Source organism: Triticum urartu, chromosome 1A (genome assembly GCF_056163025.1).
Source record: "Triticum urartu cultivar PI428250 chromosome 1A, HENAU_Tu73, whole genome shotgun sequence".
Classification (NCBI taxonomy): Eukaryota; Viridiplantae; Streptophyta; class Magnoliopsida; order Poales; family Poaceae; genus Triticum; species Triticum urartu.
Window position 1 is genome coordinate 131,376,847 of NC_141873.1, and position 16,892 is coordinate 131,393,738.

A 16,892-nucleotide genomic window follows, 5' to 3' on the forward strand; every position below is an offset into this window, starting at 1 on the left:
GCCACGGGAGAAAATGTTTCATCGAAGTCAATCCCTTCCACTTGAGTATATCCTTGAGCAACGAGACGAGCTTTGTTTCTGACAACTTGACATGCTCATCTTGCTTGTTGCGGTATATCCATTTAGTGCCTATTATATTGTGCTTCCGAGGATCAGGACGCTTAACCAGTTCCCATACATTATTCAGCTCAAACTGTTGAAGCTTTTCTTGCATAGCTTGAATCCATTCAAGTTCCATGAAGGCTTCTTCAACTTTCTTGGGTTCTGTTATTGAGACGAATGCGAAGTGCCCACAGAAATTTGCTAGCTGTGTTGCCCTTGAACGAGTGAGCGGACCGGGTGCATTGATGCTATCAATTATTCTCTCAATCTGCACTTCATTTGCAACACGAGGATGTACAGGGCGAAGATTTTGTTCTTGCTGATCATTGTCATTATTAGAGGTATTGTCTTCAGGCTGAGCATTGTCTTCAGGTTGATCAGGTGCGGAGATGATAAGTTCCTCTTCAGGTTGAGCTTCAGAGGGTATGATTTCTCCCGTTCCCATAAGTTTGATTGATTCACTGGATGGAACTTCATCTAGCACATTTGGCAGTTGCTCTCTTTGTGAACCGTTAGTCTCATCGAACCGCACATCCACTGTTTCAACAACTTTATAATGAAAGAGATTGAAGACTCTGTAGGAGTGCGAATCCTTTCCATATCCAAGCATAAAACCCTCATGTTCTTTTGGTGCAAATTTTGAAGTGTGATATGGATCCTTGATCCAGCACCTGGCGCCAAATACTCTGAAGTAACTGACATTTGGCTTCTTGCCAGTAAGGAGCTCATAAGATATCTTGTTCAGAAGCTTGTAAAGATAAACACGATTGATTGTATGGCATGCAGTATCAATGGCTTCAGGCCAAAATTTTCTTGGAGTCTTGTATTCATCATGGATCGTTCGGGCCATTTCAATGAGTGTTCTGTTCTTGCGTTTGACCATGCCATTCTGCTATGGCGTGTACGGAGCTGAGAATTCATGTGTGATGCCCAAAGTATCAAGATATGTATCAAGGCCAGTGTTCTGGAATTCAGTGCCATTGTCACTTCTGATGTGCTTTATCTTGGCGCCATAGTTGTTCATTGCTCGATTGGCGAAGCGTCTGAAGACATCCTGCACTTCAGTCTTGTAGAGGATTATGTGCACCCAAGTATATCTAGAATAATCATCAACAATGACAAAGCCATAGAGACAAGCAGTAGTAGTAAGAGTTGAGTAATGAGTGGGACCGAAAAGATCCATGTGCAGCAGTTCGAAGGGTCGAGTTGTTGTCATGATTGTCTTTGAGGGATGCTTTGCCCTCGTCATCTTTCCTGTTTCACAGGCACTGCATAAGTGATCTTTCTTGAACTTGACGCCCTCGATGCCTATGACATGCTTCTTCTTTGCAAGGGTGTGGAGGTTCCTCATGCCAGCATGCCCTAGCCTCCGATGCCAGAGCTAGCATTCTGAAGCTTTTGCCAGAAGACATACGGCAAGTTGTGGTCCTGCTGAGAAATCTAGCGCGTACAAATCATCTTTCCTATACCCTTCAAACACTAGAGACTTGTCAGATTCCATTAGAACAAGGCAAAGATATTTTCCAAACATCACAATCATGTTTAAATCGCAAAGCATTGAGACAGACATTAAGTTGAAACCAAGGGATTCAACAAGCATGACTTTATCCATGTGTTGATCCTTTGAGATTGCAACTCTACCTAGACCCAATACCTTACTTTTACCAGTGTCAGCAAATGTGATGTGACTCTTGTCGGATGGACGTAAGGTTGAGTCCATAAGAAGGCTTCTCTTACCAGTCATGTGATTGGTACACCCACTATCAATAATCCATTCTGAAGCTACTGGTGTCATATCCTACAGTGCAGTTAGGGGGATAGGCTTCACGAAGAGAATTGTGAAGCAAAAACATTTGACGAACTAGTGGGTTATGAAAGCTTAGATCGAGATTTGGACTGATAGGGCGAGTAGCAAGCGATTCAGGAACGAAGTACATAATAAGACCATTTGGGCATTTGATCTTGTGCCCTACAAGATGTTTAAGGTCCCCAGCAATAGCTTTAGACGATTTTGGTTTTTTGCTGGAGACCCTTCCCTGCAAAAGAGAGTTAAGCTTTCTTAGCCACCCACATCTTCAAGGGTGGCTTCGAAGCAATGAGTCTAAGTGCAGCATCTGAGAACTTTGGCTTTGCAGCCCTAGCGAAAAGTCTTGCATGAGGACAATAGTATTCATAAGAATAAACAGAATAGTTCTTGGTCTTATGAACATGGCGGTTTGATGAACCGCGCTCATATTCATAGGCCTGAGTATGGCTTCCCTGCAAAACATTTGCGTTAGTTTGACTCCGGTGAGTCCTCTGTCTGTATGAAGCCTTTGGACCGTATGAAGCCTGTGGTCTGGGGTTTGTCTTCTTCACCTATGGTGTCATGATGACATTCACAGGAAGATTCTCCAAACACTTTTTGGGCACCCAGATCTTCTTCATAGACGGTCCATTCCTGCAGTTAGTACCAATATACCTGGCAAACACTTTACCATTCTGATCCTTAAATAGTTTATAGTTTGCATCAAAGGATTCATCAATGACAATGGGGTTAGCACAAGTGAAGCCAGATAGAGTGGATGGATCTGCTAAAGGTTCCTTTGCAGCAACCCATGTGGTTTTGGGTACTACTCAGGTTTCCAGTAAGAGCCATCAGCATTCATTTTCCTTACGAACCCAACACCCTCTTTCCTAGGGTTTCGGTTCAGGATCTGCCTTTTGAGGACATCACATAGTGTCTGATGCCCTTTGAGACTTTTGTACATCCCTGTTTCAAGCAATGTCTTCAACCTAGCATTCTCATCAGCAATAGCAGTGGTATCCTCAGCAGAGGGGTTAGTTCCCACATCAACAGTTGAAGATATTGCAACAGTAGCAGCAGTAGAACATTCAGCAACAGAAGTAGCATTATCACGCTCAATGCATTTAAGACATGGTGGTTCAAATCCTTCCTGAGCTGAACTGATCTGTTCGGCGTGAAGCAACTCGTTTTCTTTTTGAAGATCTTCATGACCCGCTCTCAATTTCTCAAGATCTTGCTTCCTTTGAAGATAATCATAGGAAGGCCTTTCATGAGCTGTTGAGAGCGTTTCATGACGACTTTCAAGTTCCTCATACTTAACGTGAAGATTTTTTATGTCTTCAATTAAGGACTGAGATCGAGTCATTTCAACGTCTAACAGATCATCGCTTTTGTCTAACAGTTTTTGAATGTGTTCCATGGTTTTCTGTTGTTCAGTTGAAATTTTAGCGAGTGTTTTGTAGCTGGGTTTATAACCACAATCAGAGTCATCGTCACTAGATGTTTGATAGTGAGTAGTGCGTGTGTTTACCTTGGCACCGCGTGCCATGAAGCAGTAGGTAGGAGCGGAGTAGTCCTTGTCATTTGCATCGGTGTTGGTGATGGAGTCATTGTCTTCAGTGTTGAAGATGGACTTGGCAACGTATGCTGTAGCCAGACTCGCAACGCCAGAATCGGACTCCTCCTCAGACTCCACCTCCGCCTTCGCAGAAGCGGACTCCTCCTCTGAATCCATTTCCTTGCCAACAAATGCATGTGCTTGCCAGATGGGCTCTTCTTGTGTGATGAAGACTTTTAGGAAGACTTGGAAGAAGACTTTGAGTATTTCTTCTTCTTCTTCTTGTCATCGGAGTCATACTCCTTGCTCTTCTTCTTCTTCTTGTTCTCATTGTCCCACTGCGGACACTCAGAGATGTAGTGGCCAGGTTTCTTGCACTTGTGGCATGACCTTTTCTTGTAGTCATGAGCAGAAGCTTCATCATTCCTTGAGCTTGATCATGAAGACTTTCTGAAGCCTTTCTTCTTGGTGAATTTTTGGAACTTCTTCACAAGCATAGCAAGCTCCTTTCCAATGTCTTCAGGATCATCAGAACTGCTGTCAGATTCTTCTTCAGATGTGGAGACAGCTTTTGCCTTCAAGGCACGAGTTCGCCCATAGTTGGGACCGTAGATGTCTCTTTTCTCAGAAAGCTGAAACTGGTGTGTGTTGAGCCTTTCAAGTATGTCAAACGGATCGAGTGTCTTGAAGTCCGGACGTTCTTGAATCATCAGGGCTAGGGTGTCAAACGAGCTGTCAAGTGATCTCAGGAGTGTCTTGACGACTTCATGCTTGGTGATCTCAGTGGCGCCGAGAGCTTGAAGCTCATTTGTGATGTCAGTGAGTCGATCAAACGTGAGCTGGACATTCTCATTGTCATTTCTCTTGAAGCGGTTGAAGAGGTTGCGAAGAACACTGATTCTCTGATCTCTCTGGGTTGAGACGCCTTCGTTGACCTTGGAGAGCCAGTCCCAGACTAGCTTAGATGTTTCCAAAGCACTCACGCAGCCATACTGTCCTTTGGTCAGATGACCACAGATGATATTCTTGGCAGTAGAGTCCAGTTGAACAAACTTGTTGATGTCAGCAGCAGTGACACCTTCTCCAGCCTTGGGAACGCCGTTCTTGACGACATACCATAGGTCGATGTCAATGGCTTCAAGATGCATGCGCATCTTATTCTTCCAGTAGGGATATTCAGTTCCATCGAAGACGGGGCACGCAGCAGAGACTTTAATTATCCCTGCAGTTGACATAGCTAAAACTCCAGGCGGTTAAACCGAATCACACAGAACAAGGGAGTACCTTGCTCTGATACCAATTGAAAGTGCGTTATATCGACTAGAGGGGGGTGAATAGGCGATTTTTATGGAAGTATTCAAAACGTGGAAGTTTCAAAGACAAACAATAGAAATAAACCTATTACCATGTGGCGGAAGGTAGACTACACTAGGCAAACCATAGTCAAGTATTCAATGAAGTGAAAGCACAATGACTAATAGAAGCTAGGTAGTAAGGATCAGGTAGAAAGATATTATGAAGCCAAACAGAACTCGCAGTCACTCAGTGAAGACAAAAGATAGTGCAATCATACAATGACTTCACAAGGACCAACCGTAAGTAAGGGGAAGGGAAGGATGAAACCAGTGACTTGTTGAAGACAATGATTTGTTGGACCAGTTCCAGTTGCTGTGACAACTGTACGTCTGGTTAGGGCGGCTAGGTATTTGAACCTGAGGACACACAGTCCCGGACACCCAGTCCTGAACACGCAGCTCAGCACACCCAGTCCTCACCGTATTCCCCTTGAGCTAAGGTCACACAGACCTTGCCCAATCACTCTCGTAAGTCTTCAAGGTAGACTCCCAAACCTTCACAGATTTCGTTCACCGGCGATCCACAATGACTCTTGGATGCTCAGAACGCGACGCCTAACCGGCTGGAGGATTCACAGTCCTCAAGTGTAATAAGTCTTCAGATCACACAGACAGGAAGACTTAAGTGATGCCTAACACTCTTTGGGTCTCGGTGGTTAGGGCTTTATCCTCGCAAGGAATTCTCTCTCAAAGGCTTCGAGGTGGGTTGCTCTCAAACGACAAAAGCCGTACTTTAACTCTGAGCAGCCAACCGTTTATAGCCACTAGGCAACCCGACCTGATTTGTCCGAAATGACCCTGGGTCACTAAGGAACTGACACGTGTTCCAACAGTCAGATTTCAAACACACACAACAACTTTACATGGGTTACAAGCAAAGCTAACTTGTCTGACTCTAGACAAGATTTGCTCTCATAGTCTTCACTCGAAGACATAGGTTTTGGTTAAGCGTCACTTGAGTCATTCTGACTGGTTCTCTTGGACCCCACTTAACAGTACGGTGGTTCCTATGACTCAATAAACAAGAAAAAGAACTACGAAAGATCTGAGTCTTCGAGCTCCATAGGCTTCATGCGATGTCTTCTCTTGTCATAGTCTTCAATATGAATATCTTCACATACCACCTTTGACATCAATGTCTTCATACATTTTTAGGGGTCATCTCTGGTAGGAAAACCGAATCAATGAGGGACTTCCACCTGTGTTATCCTACAATTCTCACAAACACACTAGTCCCTCAACTAGGTTTGTCGTCAATACTCCAAAACCAACTAGGGGTGGCACTAGATGCACTTACAATTATACGTTGACAATTGCTACCTCTTGAGCTTGCGTTGGATTTCCCCAAAGAGGAAGGATGATGTAGTAGAGTAGCGTAAGTATTTCCTTTAGTTTTTGAGAACCAAGGTATCAATCCAGTAGGAGGCCACGCTCGAGTCCCTCGTACCTGCACAAAACGATAGCTACTCGCAACCAACGCGATTAGGGGTTGTCAATCCCTTCACGGTCACTTACGAGAGTGAGATCTGATAGATATAATATTTTGGGTATTTTTGGTATAAAGATGCAAAGTGAAAAGTAAAGGCAAAGTAAAAAAGCAAAGCAAGATTAAAGTGATGGAGATTGATATGATGAGAATAGACCCGAGGGCCATAGGTTTCACTAGTGGCTTCTCTCAAGAGCATAAGTATTCTACGGTGGGTGAACAAATTACTGTTGAGCAATTAACAGAATTGAGCATAGTTATGAGAATATCTAGGCATGATCATGTATATAGGCATCACGTCCGTGACAAGTAGACCGAAACGATTCTGCATCTACTACTATTACTCCACTCATCGACCGCTATCCAACATGCATCTAGAGTATTAAGTTAAAAACAGAGTAACGCCTTAAGCAAGATGACAAGATGTAGAGAGATAAATTCATGCAATATGAAATAAACCCCATCTTCTTATCCTCGATGGCAACGATGCAATACGTGCCTTGCTGCCCCTTCTGTCACTGGGAAAGGACACCGCAAGATCGAACCCAAAGCTAAGCACTTCTCCCATGGCAAGAACTACCAATCTAGTTGGCCAAACCAAACGGATAATTCAAAGAGACTTGCAAAGATAACCAATCATACATAAAAGAATTCAGAGAAGATTCAAATACTATTCATAGATAGACTTGACCATAAACCCACAATTCATCGGTCTCAACAAACACACTGCAAAAAGAAGATTACATCGAATAGATCTCCACGAGAGAGGGGGAGAACTTTGTATTGAGATCAAAAAATAGAGAAGAAGCCATCTAGCTACTAACTATGGACCCGAAGGTCTGAGGTAAACTATTCACACTTCATCGGAGAGGCTATGATGATGTAGAAGCCCTCCGTGATGACGGCCCTCTTCCGGCGGAGCTCCGGAACAGGCCTCAAGATGGGATCTCGTGGATACAGAAAGTTGCGGCGGTGGAATTTGGGTTTTGGCTCCTGTTCTGATCGTTTGGGGGTACATAGGTATATATAGGAGGAAGGAGTACGTCGGTGGAGCTCCGAGAGGCCCACGAGGCAGGGGCGCGCCCTAGGGGGCGCCCCCACCCTCGTGACCGCCTCTCTGATGCCTTGGCGTAGGGTTCAAGTCTCCTGGATCATGTTCGGTGAGAAAATCACGTTCCCGAATGTTTCATTCCGTTTGGACTCCGTTTGATATTCCGTTTCTTCGAAACACTGAAATAGGCAAAAAACATCAATTTTGGGCTGGGCCTCCGGTTAATGGGTTAGTCCCAAAAATAATATAAAAGTGGAAAATAAAGCCCAATATAGTCCAAAACAGTAGATAATATAGCATGGAGCAATCAAAAATTATAGATACGTTGGAGACGTATCAGGCATCCCCAAGCTTAATTCCTGCTCGTCCTCGAGTAGGTAAATGATAAAAAGAGAATTTTTTATGTGGAGTGCTACTTGGCATAATTTCAATGCAAATCTTCTTAATTGTGATATGAATATTCAGATTAGAAAGATTCAAGACAAAAGTTTATATTGACATAAAAATAATAACACTTCAAGCATACTAACAAAGCAATTATGTCTTCTCAAAACAACATGGCTAAAGAAAGTTATGCTTACAAAATCATATAGTCTAGCTATGCTCTATCTTCACCACAAAAAATATTTAAATCATGCAACCCCGATGACAAACCAAGCAATTGTTTCATACTCTAACTTTTTCAAAACTTTTTCAATCTTCACGCAATACATGAGCATGATCCATGGATATAGCACTATAGGTGGAATAGAATGATGGTTGTGGAGAAGACAAAAAGAGGGGAAGATAGTCTCACATCAACTAGGCGTATCAACGGGCTATGGAGATGCCCATCAATAGATATCAATGTTGAAAGTGCGTTATAACGACTAGAGGGGGGGTGAATAGGTGATTTTTATGAAAGTCTTCAAAACGTGGAAGTTTCGAAGACAAACAATAGAAATAAACCTATTACCATGCAGCGGAAGGTAGACTACACTAGGCAAACCATAGTCAAATATTCAATGAAGTGAAAGCACAATGACTAATAGCAGCTAGGTAGTAAGGATCAGGTAGGAAGATATTATGAAGCCAATCAGAAAAAACAGTCACTCAGTGAAGACAAAAGATAGTGCAATCATACAATGACTTCACAAGGACCAACAGTAAGTAAAGGGAACGGAAGGATGAAACTAGTGACTCATTGAAGACAATGATTTGTTGGACCAGTTCTAGTTGCTGTGACAACTGTACGTCTCGTTAGGGCGGCTAGGTATTTAAACCTGAGGACACACAGTCCCGGACACCCAGTTCTGAACACGCAGCTCAGGACAACCAGTCCTCACCGTATTCCCCTTGAGCTAAGGTCACACAGACCTCGCCCAATCACTCTGGTAAGTCTTCAAGGTAGACTCCCAAACCTTCACAGACTTCGTTCACCAGCGATCCACAATGGCTCTTGGATGCTCAGAACGCGACGCCTAACCGGCTGGAGGATTCACAGTCCTCAAGTGTAATAAGTCTTCAGATCACACAGATAGGAAGACTTAAGTGATTCCTAACACTCTTTGGCTCTGGGTGGTTAGGGCTTTATCCTCGCAAGGAATTCTCTCTCAAAGGCTTCGAGGTGGGTTGCTCTCAAACGACAAAAGCCGTACTCTAACTCTGAGCAGCCAACCGTTTATGGTTGTAGGGGGTGAGCTATTTATAGCCACTAGGCAACCCGACCTGATTTGTCCGAAATGACCCTGGGTCACTAAGGAACTGACACGTGTTCCAACGGTCAGATTTCAAACACACACAGCAACTTTACTTGGGCTACAAGCAAAGCTGACTTGTCCGACTCTGGACAAGATTTGCTCTCATAGTCTTCACTCGAAGACATAGGTTTTGGTTAAGCATCACTTCAGTCATTCTGACTGGTTCTCTTGGACCCCACTTAAAAATACGGTGGTTCCTATGACTCAACAAAGAAGAAAAAGAACTACGAAAGATCTAAGTCTTCAAGCTCCATATGCTTCATGCGACGTCTTCTCGTGTCATAGTCTTCAATGTGAATATCTTCACATACCACCTTTGACATCAATGTCTTCATACATTTTTAGGGGTCATCTCTGGTAGGAAAACTGAATCAATGAGGGACTTCTACCTGTGTTATCCTACAATTCTCACAAACACATTAGTCCCTCAGCTAGGTTTGTCGTCAATACTCCAAAACCAACTAGGGGTGGCACTAGATGCACTTACAATCTCCCCCTTTTTGGTGATTGATGACAAACTAGTTGAAGTTTTCAACGGGGAATATAATATGTGAAATTGTAAAAGGATAAGGAATTGTCTTCATAAGCAGCAAGGGCTCCTCCTGAAGATGTGCATATAAGTAATTTGCTTTTGGAATGCAAATGCACATGGCAGGTTGTACGGAGATCCTCTTCAACTTATGATGACAATTCATTATGCATGTGAAGGTATGTGAAGATAATGACATGCATAATGGAAAATGGACGTATGCAAAATGATCTAAGTGCGGAATTTATCGTCGCACATGCGGAATTTATCATCACATCACAATGTAGCAAATAAGTAGCAAACGACCATCGATTTTAAGTGTTACGACTCAAAGAACCAAACGTATCAAAATGAGAGTTGTAAACACTAGGCAAAATATAAAGCAACCGCCCATAGGGACCCGCTTGAAGACTATCAAACTCATATGCTTCTCCCCCTTATGTCAGTAATGACCAAAAAGGTTTGAAGACATAGAGCATCTACTCGTTCCCATGAAGAGTAGGTGAAGCAGCAGGGTCGTCGGTGGTGTTCGGTGGTGCAGAAGAACTCGGAGCAGTGTTGAAGCATGCTGAAGGAGGGGGCGGTGAAGTAGCATCATCTTCGTCTTCGATCACTCTGGCATTCACAGTTGCCGCAGAGGAAGATAACTCAGAGTCTTCAAGAGATGGAGTTCGTCGCAGCACTGCCCTTCGAGGAGGTGTGGAGTCAAACTTGAAGCGTTCAGAGAAACCATCCTCTTGAAGATCATCTTCAGAGCACATAAGCGTCAGCCCTTTCCATGTGCGTCGAGAGGTTTCATGTGCAACAAAGGCATTCTTGGTGGCAAGATTGCGAATGCGGTTGACATCCACCAAGAGGCTTTACATTTGGCACTTCAGCCAGTCATGATGCCTATCCTGTTTCTGATGAAGAGCCACCAGAAGCTCTCGGTCATTGAGAACACGAATGCGCTTCTTGGGTCGTTGGGCAATTGTGCTTTCGGTGGCTTCGGTAAGGGCAGGATGTGGTGCACGTGTAGTTCCAGCCAAAGGATAAACACGAGTGACTGCTTCAACTCCTTCAATGTTCTGAGAGAAACTTTGATGCTCCGCATTCTGAAGACTAAGAGGCTCCTTGGCAGGCTCAGGATAAATAGCTTCAACAGACATATCCACATCAGGCAGAAAGATCCAATGATTGCGAGCAGAGGGCTGATATGAGATAGCGGAGTGGAGTTTAATCAGCCGCATTATCCATGGAGCGTAGAACTTCAAGCCAAAAAGATCAGAGCCTGATGCAGCAAGTTGGCGGATGAAGAAGTCTTGTGAATTGAAGCATTTGACATGAAGAATATGGAAGACCAAAGTCTTCATTGCACCTTCCAGCTTGGCATGGGGAGAATGTCCTTTGATAGGCCAGAGAGTTCGCCTTACGATGTGATAGATAGTCAGTGGCAGATACTCAAGGTCTTCAACAAAGAACTCCTTAGGATATGCAGCATCTTGTGGCAAGGGCTTCATCATACTGAGTATCTGGCTCATGTTTGGTTCAGGCTTCTGAAAGATGCTCTCCATAGCTTCACTGTAAAGCTGACAGACAGGTTCGTAGAGATTGCCAGGAGTGGGCAGACCAGTGAGCTCAATGATACCAAAGACTTTGGCTTCGTGATGAACATTTCCTGGCATCCATTCCAGGACCAAAGTCTTCGGATCTTTGTTGTACCCACGGATGTGAAGTGTGGCATAGAATTGGAGCAGCAACTCTTCATCCCAGTGCTCTTGGTCGGTGACAAACGACAACAATCCAACCTCTTTGAAGCAATCCAGAGCTTCTTCCAGACAGGGCAGACCAGCTATGGCTTCTGTGTCAAGACGCTTATGTGGGAAGATGCGACCTTGATTGTACAGAATGCAGGAGTAATAGCTTCGCTGCGGATAGCTCCAGAACCGATCAGAAGATATTCTTTCCCTTGAGTAGGGGTTCTTCGAGCTATTGAAGAAAGTGTTGTCTGCTTTGAAGCCGTTGACATTGAAGGATCCAGGTGCTGATGCAGGACCTGGAAACCTAGGCAACCTTGGAATAGGCTTCTGTACCTGAGGCCTATGCTCAACATGATAGTCAAACTGAGGACCAGCAGCAGGCGCAGGAATAGGAGCAGTAGCATCATTTGCTTCACTGACTTATGGTTCTTGGGTTGGTGGTGGCAGCCATGACAGCGTCAGTGGCTTCATTGGTGTTGGTGGAGGGTCGGTCGTAGTCACGTTCTCCTCGAGAACAGCTTCTTGGTGAGACAGGGGTGTAGCAACTCTTGGGGTTTCTTCTTCATCGACTGATGCAGCCGGAATGTCTTCAGCAAATTTAGCTTCAGACTCGGAGACTGGAGGCCTTGGTCCTTTGTGAAGCCTGCGTAACGCTGGCGACGCCTGTGGAGTTGGAGTTGGCTGGGCCTCAAATACATCTTCCTCTTGTGCTTGTGGGTGATCAGCCCATGATGCATCCTGAGCAATTGGCGTCAGAGGATGACCAGTGCTGATGAGTTCGCTGTGCGTAAGCACAGGCGATGATACCTATTGGTGCTCGATCTGAGGAAGAACTGCATCATCTTCAACATGGTCATGGTGACCAATGTCTTCAGCAGCGGTGGGATCAGCTGCTGGAAAGTCTTCAGCTTCATGAGCCTCTGTGGGAGCAGCCCATTCCATCTTGGTCTTCCTCTTCTTCTTGGAGGGAGCAGCATCAGAGGCTTCAGAATGTTTCCTCTTTCAGGCTTCAGCCTCAGCAGTCCTTGTCTTCTTCAGTTCTAAAGCGATAGACCTGGCTTTTGGCTTCGAGCCATTCATGCTAGTTGGGAAGACAATGAGATCTGCTTCCTGCCTTGGTGCGTCGGGTTCGGCCATAGCAGGCTTCTTCTTCTTCTGCTTTGCAGCCATCCTGGGGTCGATACCACGACGACCAAGGGCCTTGCGCTTCTCAGCCTCATTGTAGGCTTGCACACTCTTGTCAGCCAGGACCTTCATGTGCTCATGAGAACCTTGAGCTTCTGCACGTTTCTTGAGAAAGGCTTCTTTGAGCTCGTGCAGCATAATCTTGAAGTTTTTCACCTCTTGCATGCTGAGCTTGGCCATATGCTTCTTGAACTGAGCTTTCTCAAAGTCAATCTTTTGCTTCAGTTCGACGATGCGCTGAGCTAGAGCTAGCTCTGAAGCAATGGCGCCATGGAAGGCGACACTGAGGCCAATTGGGAGTTGCAGATCTTTGAAGCCGAGGTTGGGCGTGTCAAACCACTCATCAATGAAGTTGTGTATGATTGCCACGTCAAAGAGAGGCAGATCATTGAAGATTTCTGCTTCTTCCTTGCTCTTGATCAGTTGCTCAAGAGCGTCATCTGCAAGATCTTCATCACTGGACAGATCGATGGCATCGTTGCGCAGAATAGCAGCAGCTGTCAGTTCTTGGCCGGTATGTGGCAGAGGCATCTGGACTTTCTGGGGCTTGGAGATGTGTGACAAATCTTTAGACTGCACACTGTCTTCAGGAGGTGCAGTAGCCAGTGGCTTCGCCCGTGAGATTTTTGTACATCCCTGTTTCAAGCAGTGTCTTCAACCTGGCATTCTCATCAGCAATGACTGACGTGGTATCCTCAGCAGAGGGGTTAGTTCCCACATCAACAGTTGAAGATATTGCAGTTCTTCCTCAGATCGAGCACCAACAGGTATCATCGCATGTGCTTACGCACAGCGAACTCATCAGCATTGGTCATCCTCTGACGCCAATTGCTCAGGATGCATCCACTGATCAGTACAAGTGAGGAATCTAACTACTTTGTGAAGCATAAGTGAATATACTAGGCATATTATGAGATGCAGTATGAAGTGGATCCAACATGTGTGAACAAAAACCACTTGTGGTAGAAAGTGACGAATCTGTAGGATCAAAGGGGCCGTAAAAAGGAGGTTTTTATTTACCACACAAGGAACTGCTAGACGGAGTGGAAGAGGAGGCCGAGCAGTTCGATTGTCCGTGCCCTAACTTGGCGACGAAGGACACCTACGGCGATGGCGGAGAAGACGATGTGCGCAATCGGCGTGATGACGGCGTCGGAGAGGTTGCGGCAGCTAAGCGCTTCGTCGCCGGCGTCGTCGAGGGCTAGCGGTGGCGCTAGGGTTCGTGCGAAAGTGGAAGAAGAGATAATGACTGTGGTGTGGCGTGTATTTATAGGGACAGGGGCGGCTCAGTGTTATTACATAGGTGCCCCTGGTGATTCACATCTGAGGAACACGTGGCCATCATGCAGCATATCGGAGGTTGTTCCACGTCCCATGCACGCCTAGATTGTCGGGTGGTCGTTCCCACTTCTCCGGGTTTCAGGTGAAGGCATTAGCATTGAAAGCGGACTTAATGTTTGTCTCTGTATCTTCTGCTGACAAGGACGCAGAGAAGACATTTGACAGTTTCAAAAGAATGCATATGATTTGGAGAGATAGAGTTTGAGATAGAAAGCATAGAGAGGTTAGGGTCCAATCACATTCACTTAGTTCAAAAGATTCAACAAGAAGACATAGCTATAAGTGAATGCTGTAGAGGACAGAACACTAGTATACATATATAATCATCGTAGAGAAGATAATCATGAAGACATGTTGAGATTGAAGCCAAACCAAATGTGAAGACATAGCAAATGTAACGCCATGAGTGAAACACTTCAAACAGAACATTTGGTGGTGGCGTGACCCACCGTATAGGAAGTATTAGACCCAGACACGGCGCACAATTATCGTGGCGCTCCGAAGTCAAATTCCTCATTAATGTATTCACACTTAGAATGCATGTCTTCATTGATTGAAGATATACTTTAGTTTGTGTGTTGCACATCAAAGTCATCATTATGCATAAGTGTTAGGATGTGTGCCTGACCACAGGACATTTGAGGATTCCAAGATATTTAGCTCACACCGTAACTTGCAAAAAATTTCTCATCCAAGGGCTTGGTGAAGATATCTGCCAATTGCTCTTCAGTGTTGACGTGTATGATATCAATATCTTCCTTCACAACATGATCTCTGAGAAAGTGATGACGAATCTCAATGTGCTTTGTCTTCGAGTGCTGAACTGGGTTGTTGGCAATCTTGATGGCGCTTTCCTTGTCGCAGTAGAGTGGCACTTGCTTCAGATGAATGCCATAGTCTTTGAGTGTTTGCTTCATCACAGAAGCTGAGCGCAGCAAGATCCAGCAGTAATGTATTCAGATTCAGCAGTGGAGAGAGATACACAGTTCTGCTTCTTTGAAGACCAACATACAAGTGATCGTCCCAGAAAATGACATGTGCCTGATGTAGATTTGCGATCCACCTTGTCACCAGCATAATCAGCATCAAGAATCCAACCAGATCAAACTTTGAGCCCTTAGGATACCATAATCCTAGAGTTGGGGTGTAAGCCAAATATCAAAGAATTCGCTTCACAGCTAAGTGATGCGATTCCTTTGGTGCCTCTTGGAATCGAGCACACATGCAAACACTATGCATAATATCTGGCCTAGATGCACATAAATAAAGTAAGGAACCAATCATGGAGCGGTATACCTTTTGATCAAAATCTTTACCATTGTCGTCGAGACCCAGATGATGTTTGGCTGGCATTGGCGTCGTGAAGCCTTTGCAGTCTTGCATACCGAACTTCTTCAGGCAATCTTTGAGGTACTTCTCTTGAGATATAAATATGCCGTTGCGTTGTTGTCGTATTTGAAGACCAAGGAAGAACTTCAGCTCTCCCATCATGGACATCTGGTATTGCTCTTGCATCATATATCCAAATTCTTCACTATATTTTTGATTGGTGCAGCCAAAGATAATGTCATCCACATATATTTGGCACACAAACAGTTCACCATCATATGTCTTCGTGAAGAGAGTGGGGTCGAGGGAACCAGGTGTGAAGCCTTTGCTCTTCAGGAAGTATTTGAGTGTGTCATACCAAGCCCGAGGGGCTTGTTTGAGGCCATACAGTGCCTTGTTGAGCTTGTATACCATGTCAGGATGTTTTGGATCTTCAAAGCCAGGCGGTTGTGCAACATACACTTCTTCTTCAATCTTGCCATTGAGAAAAGCGCTCTTCACATCCATTTGATATAGAAGTATGTTATGATGATTTGCATAGGCCAGCAGTATGCGTATGGCTTCAAGTCGAGCCACGGGAGAAAATGTTTCATCGAAGTCAATCCCTTCCACTTGAGTATATCCTTGAGCAACGAGACGAGCTTTGTTTCTGACAACTTGACATGCTCATCTTGCTTGTTGCGGTATATCCATTTAGTGCCTATTATATTGTGCTTCCGAGGATCAGGACGCTTAACCAGTTCCCATACATTATTCAGCTCAAACTGTTGAAGCTTTTCTTGCATAGCTTGAATCCATTCAAGTTCCATGAAGGCTTCTTCAACTTTCTTGGGTTCTGTTATTGAGACGAATGCGAAGTGCCCACAGAAATTTGCTAGCTGTGTTGCCCTTGAACGAGTGAGCGGACCGGGTGCATTGATGCTATCAATTATTCTCTCAATCTGCACTTCATTTGCAACACGAGGATGTACAGGGCGAAGATTTTGTTCTTGCTGATCATTGTCATTATTAGAGGTATTGTCTTCAGGCTGAGCATTGTCTTCAGGTTGATCAGGTGCGGAGATGATAAGTTCCTCTTCAGGTTGAGCTTCAGAGGGTATGATTTCTCCAGTTCCCATAAGTTTGATTGATTCACTGGATGGAACTTCATCTAGCACATTTGGCAGGTGCTCTCTTTGTGAACCGTTAGTCTCATCGAACCGCACATCCACTATTTCAACCACTTTATAATGAAAGAGATTGAAGACTCTGTAGGAGTGCGAATCCTTTCCATATCAAGCATAAAACCCTGATGTGCTTTTGGTGCAAATTTTGAAGCATGATGTGGATCCTTGATCCAGCACCTGGCGCCAAATACTCTGAAGTAACTGACATTTGGCTTCTTGCCAGTAAGGAGCTCATAAGATGTCTTGTTCATAAGCTTGTGAAGATAAACATGATTGATTGTATGCCATGCAGTATCAATGGCTTCAGGCCAGAATTTTCTTGGAGTCTTGTATTCATCAGGCATCGTTCGGGCCATCTCAATTAGTGTTCTGTTCTTGCGTTCGACGACGCCATTCTGCTGTGGCGTGTACGGAGCTGAGAATTCATGTGTGATGCCCAAAGTATCAAGATATGTATCAAGGCCAGTGTTCTTGAATTCAGTGCCATTGTCACTTCTGATGTGCTTTATCTTGGCGCCATAGTTGT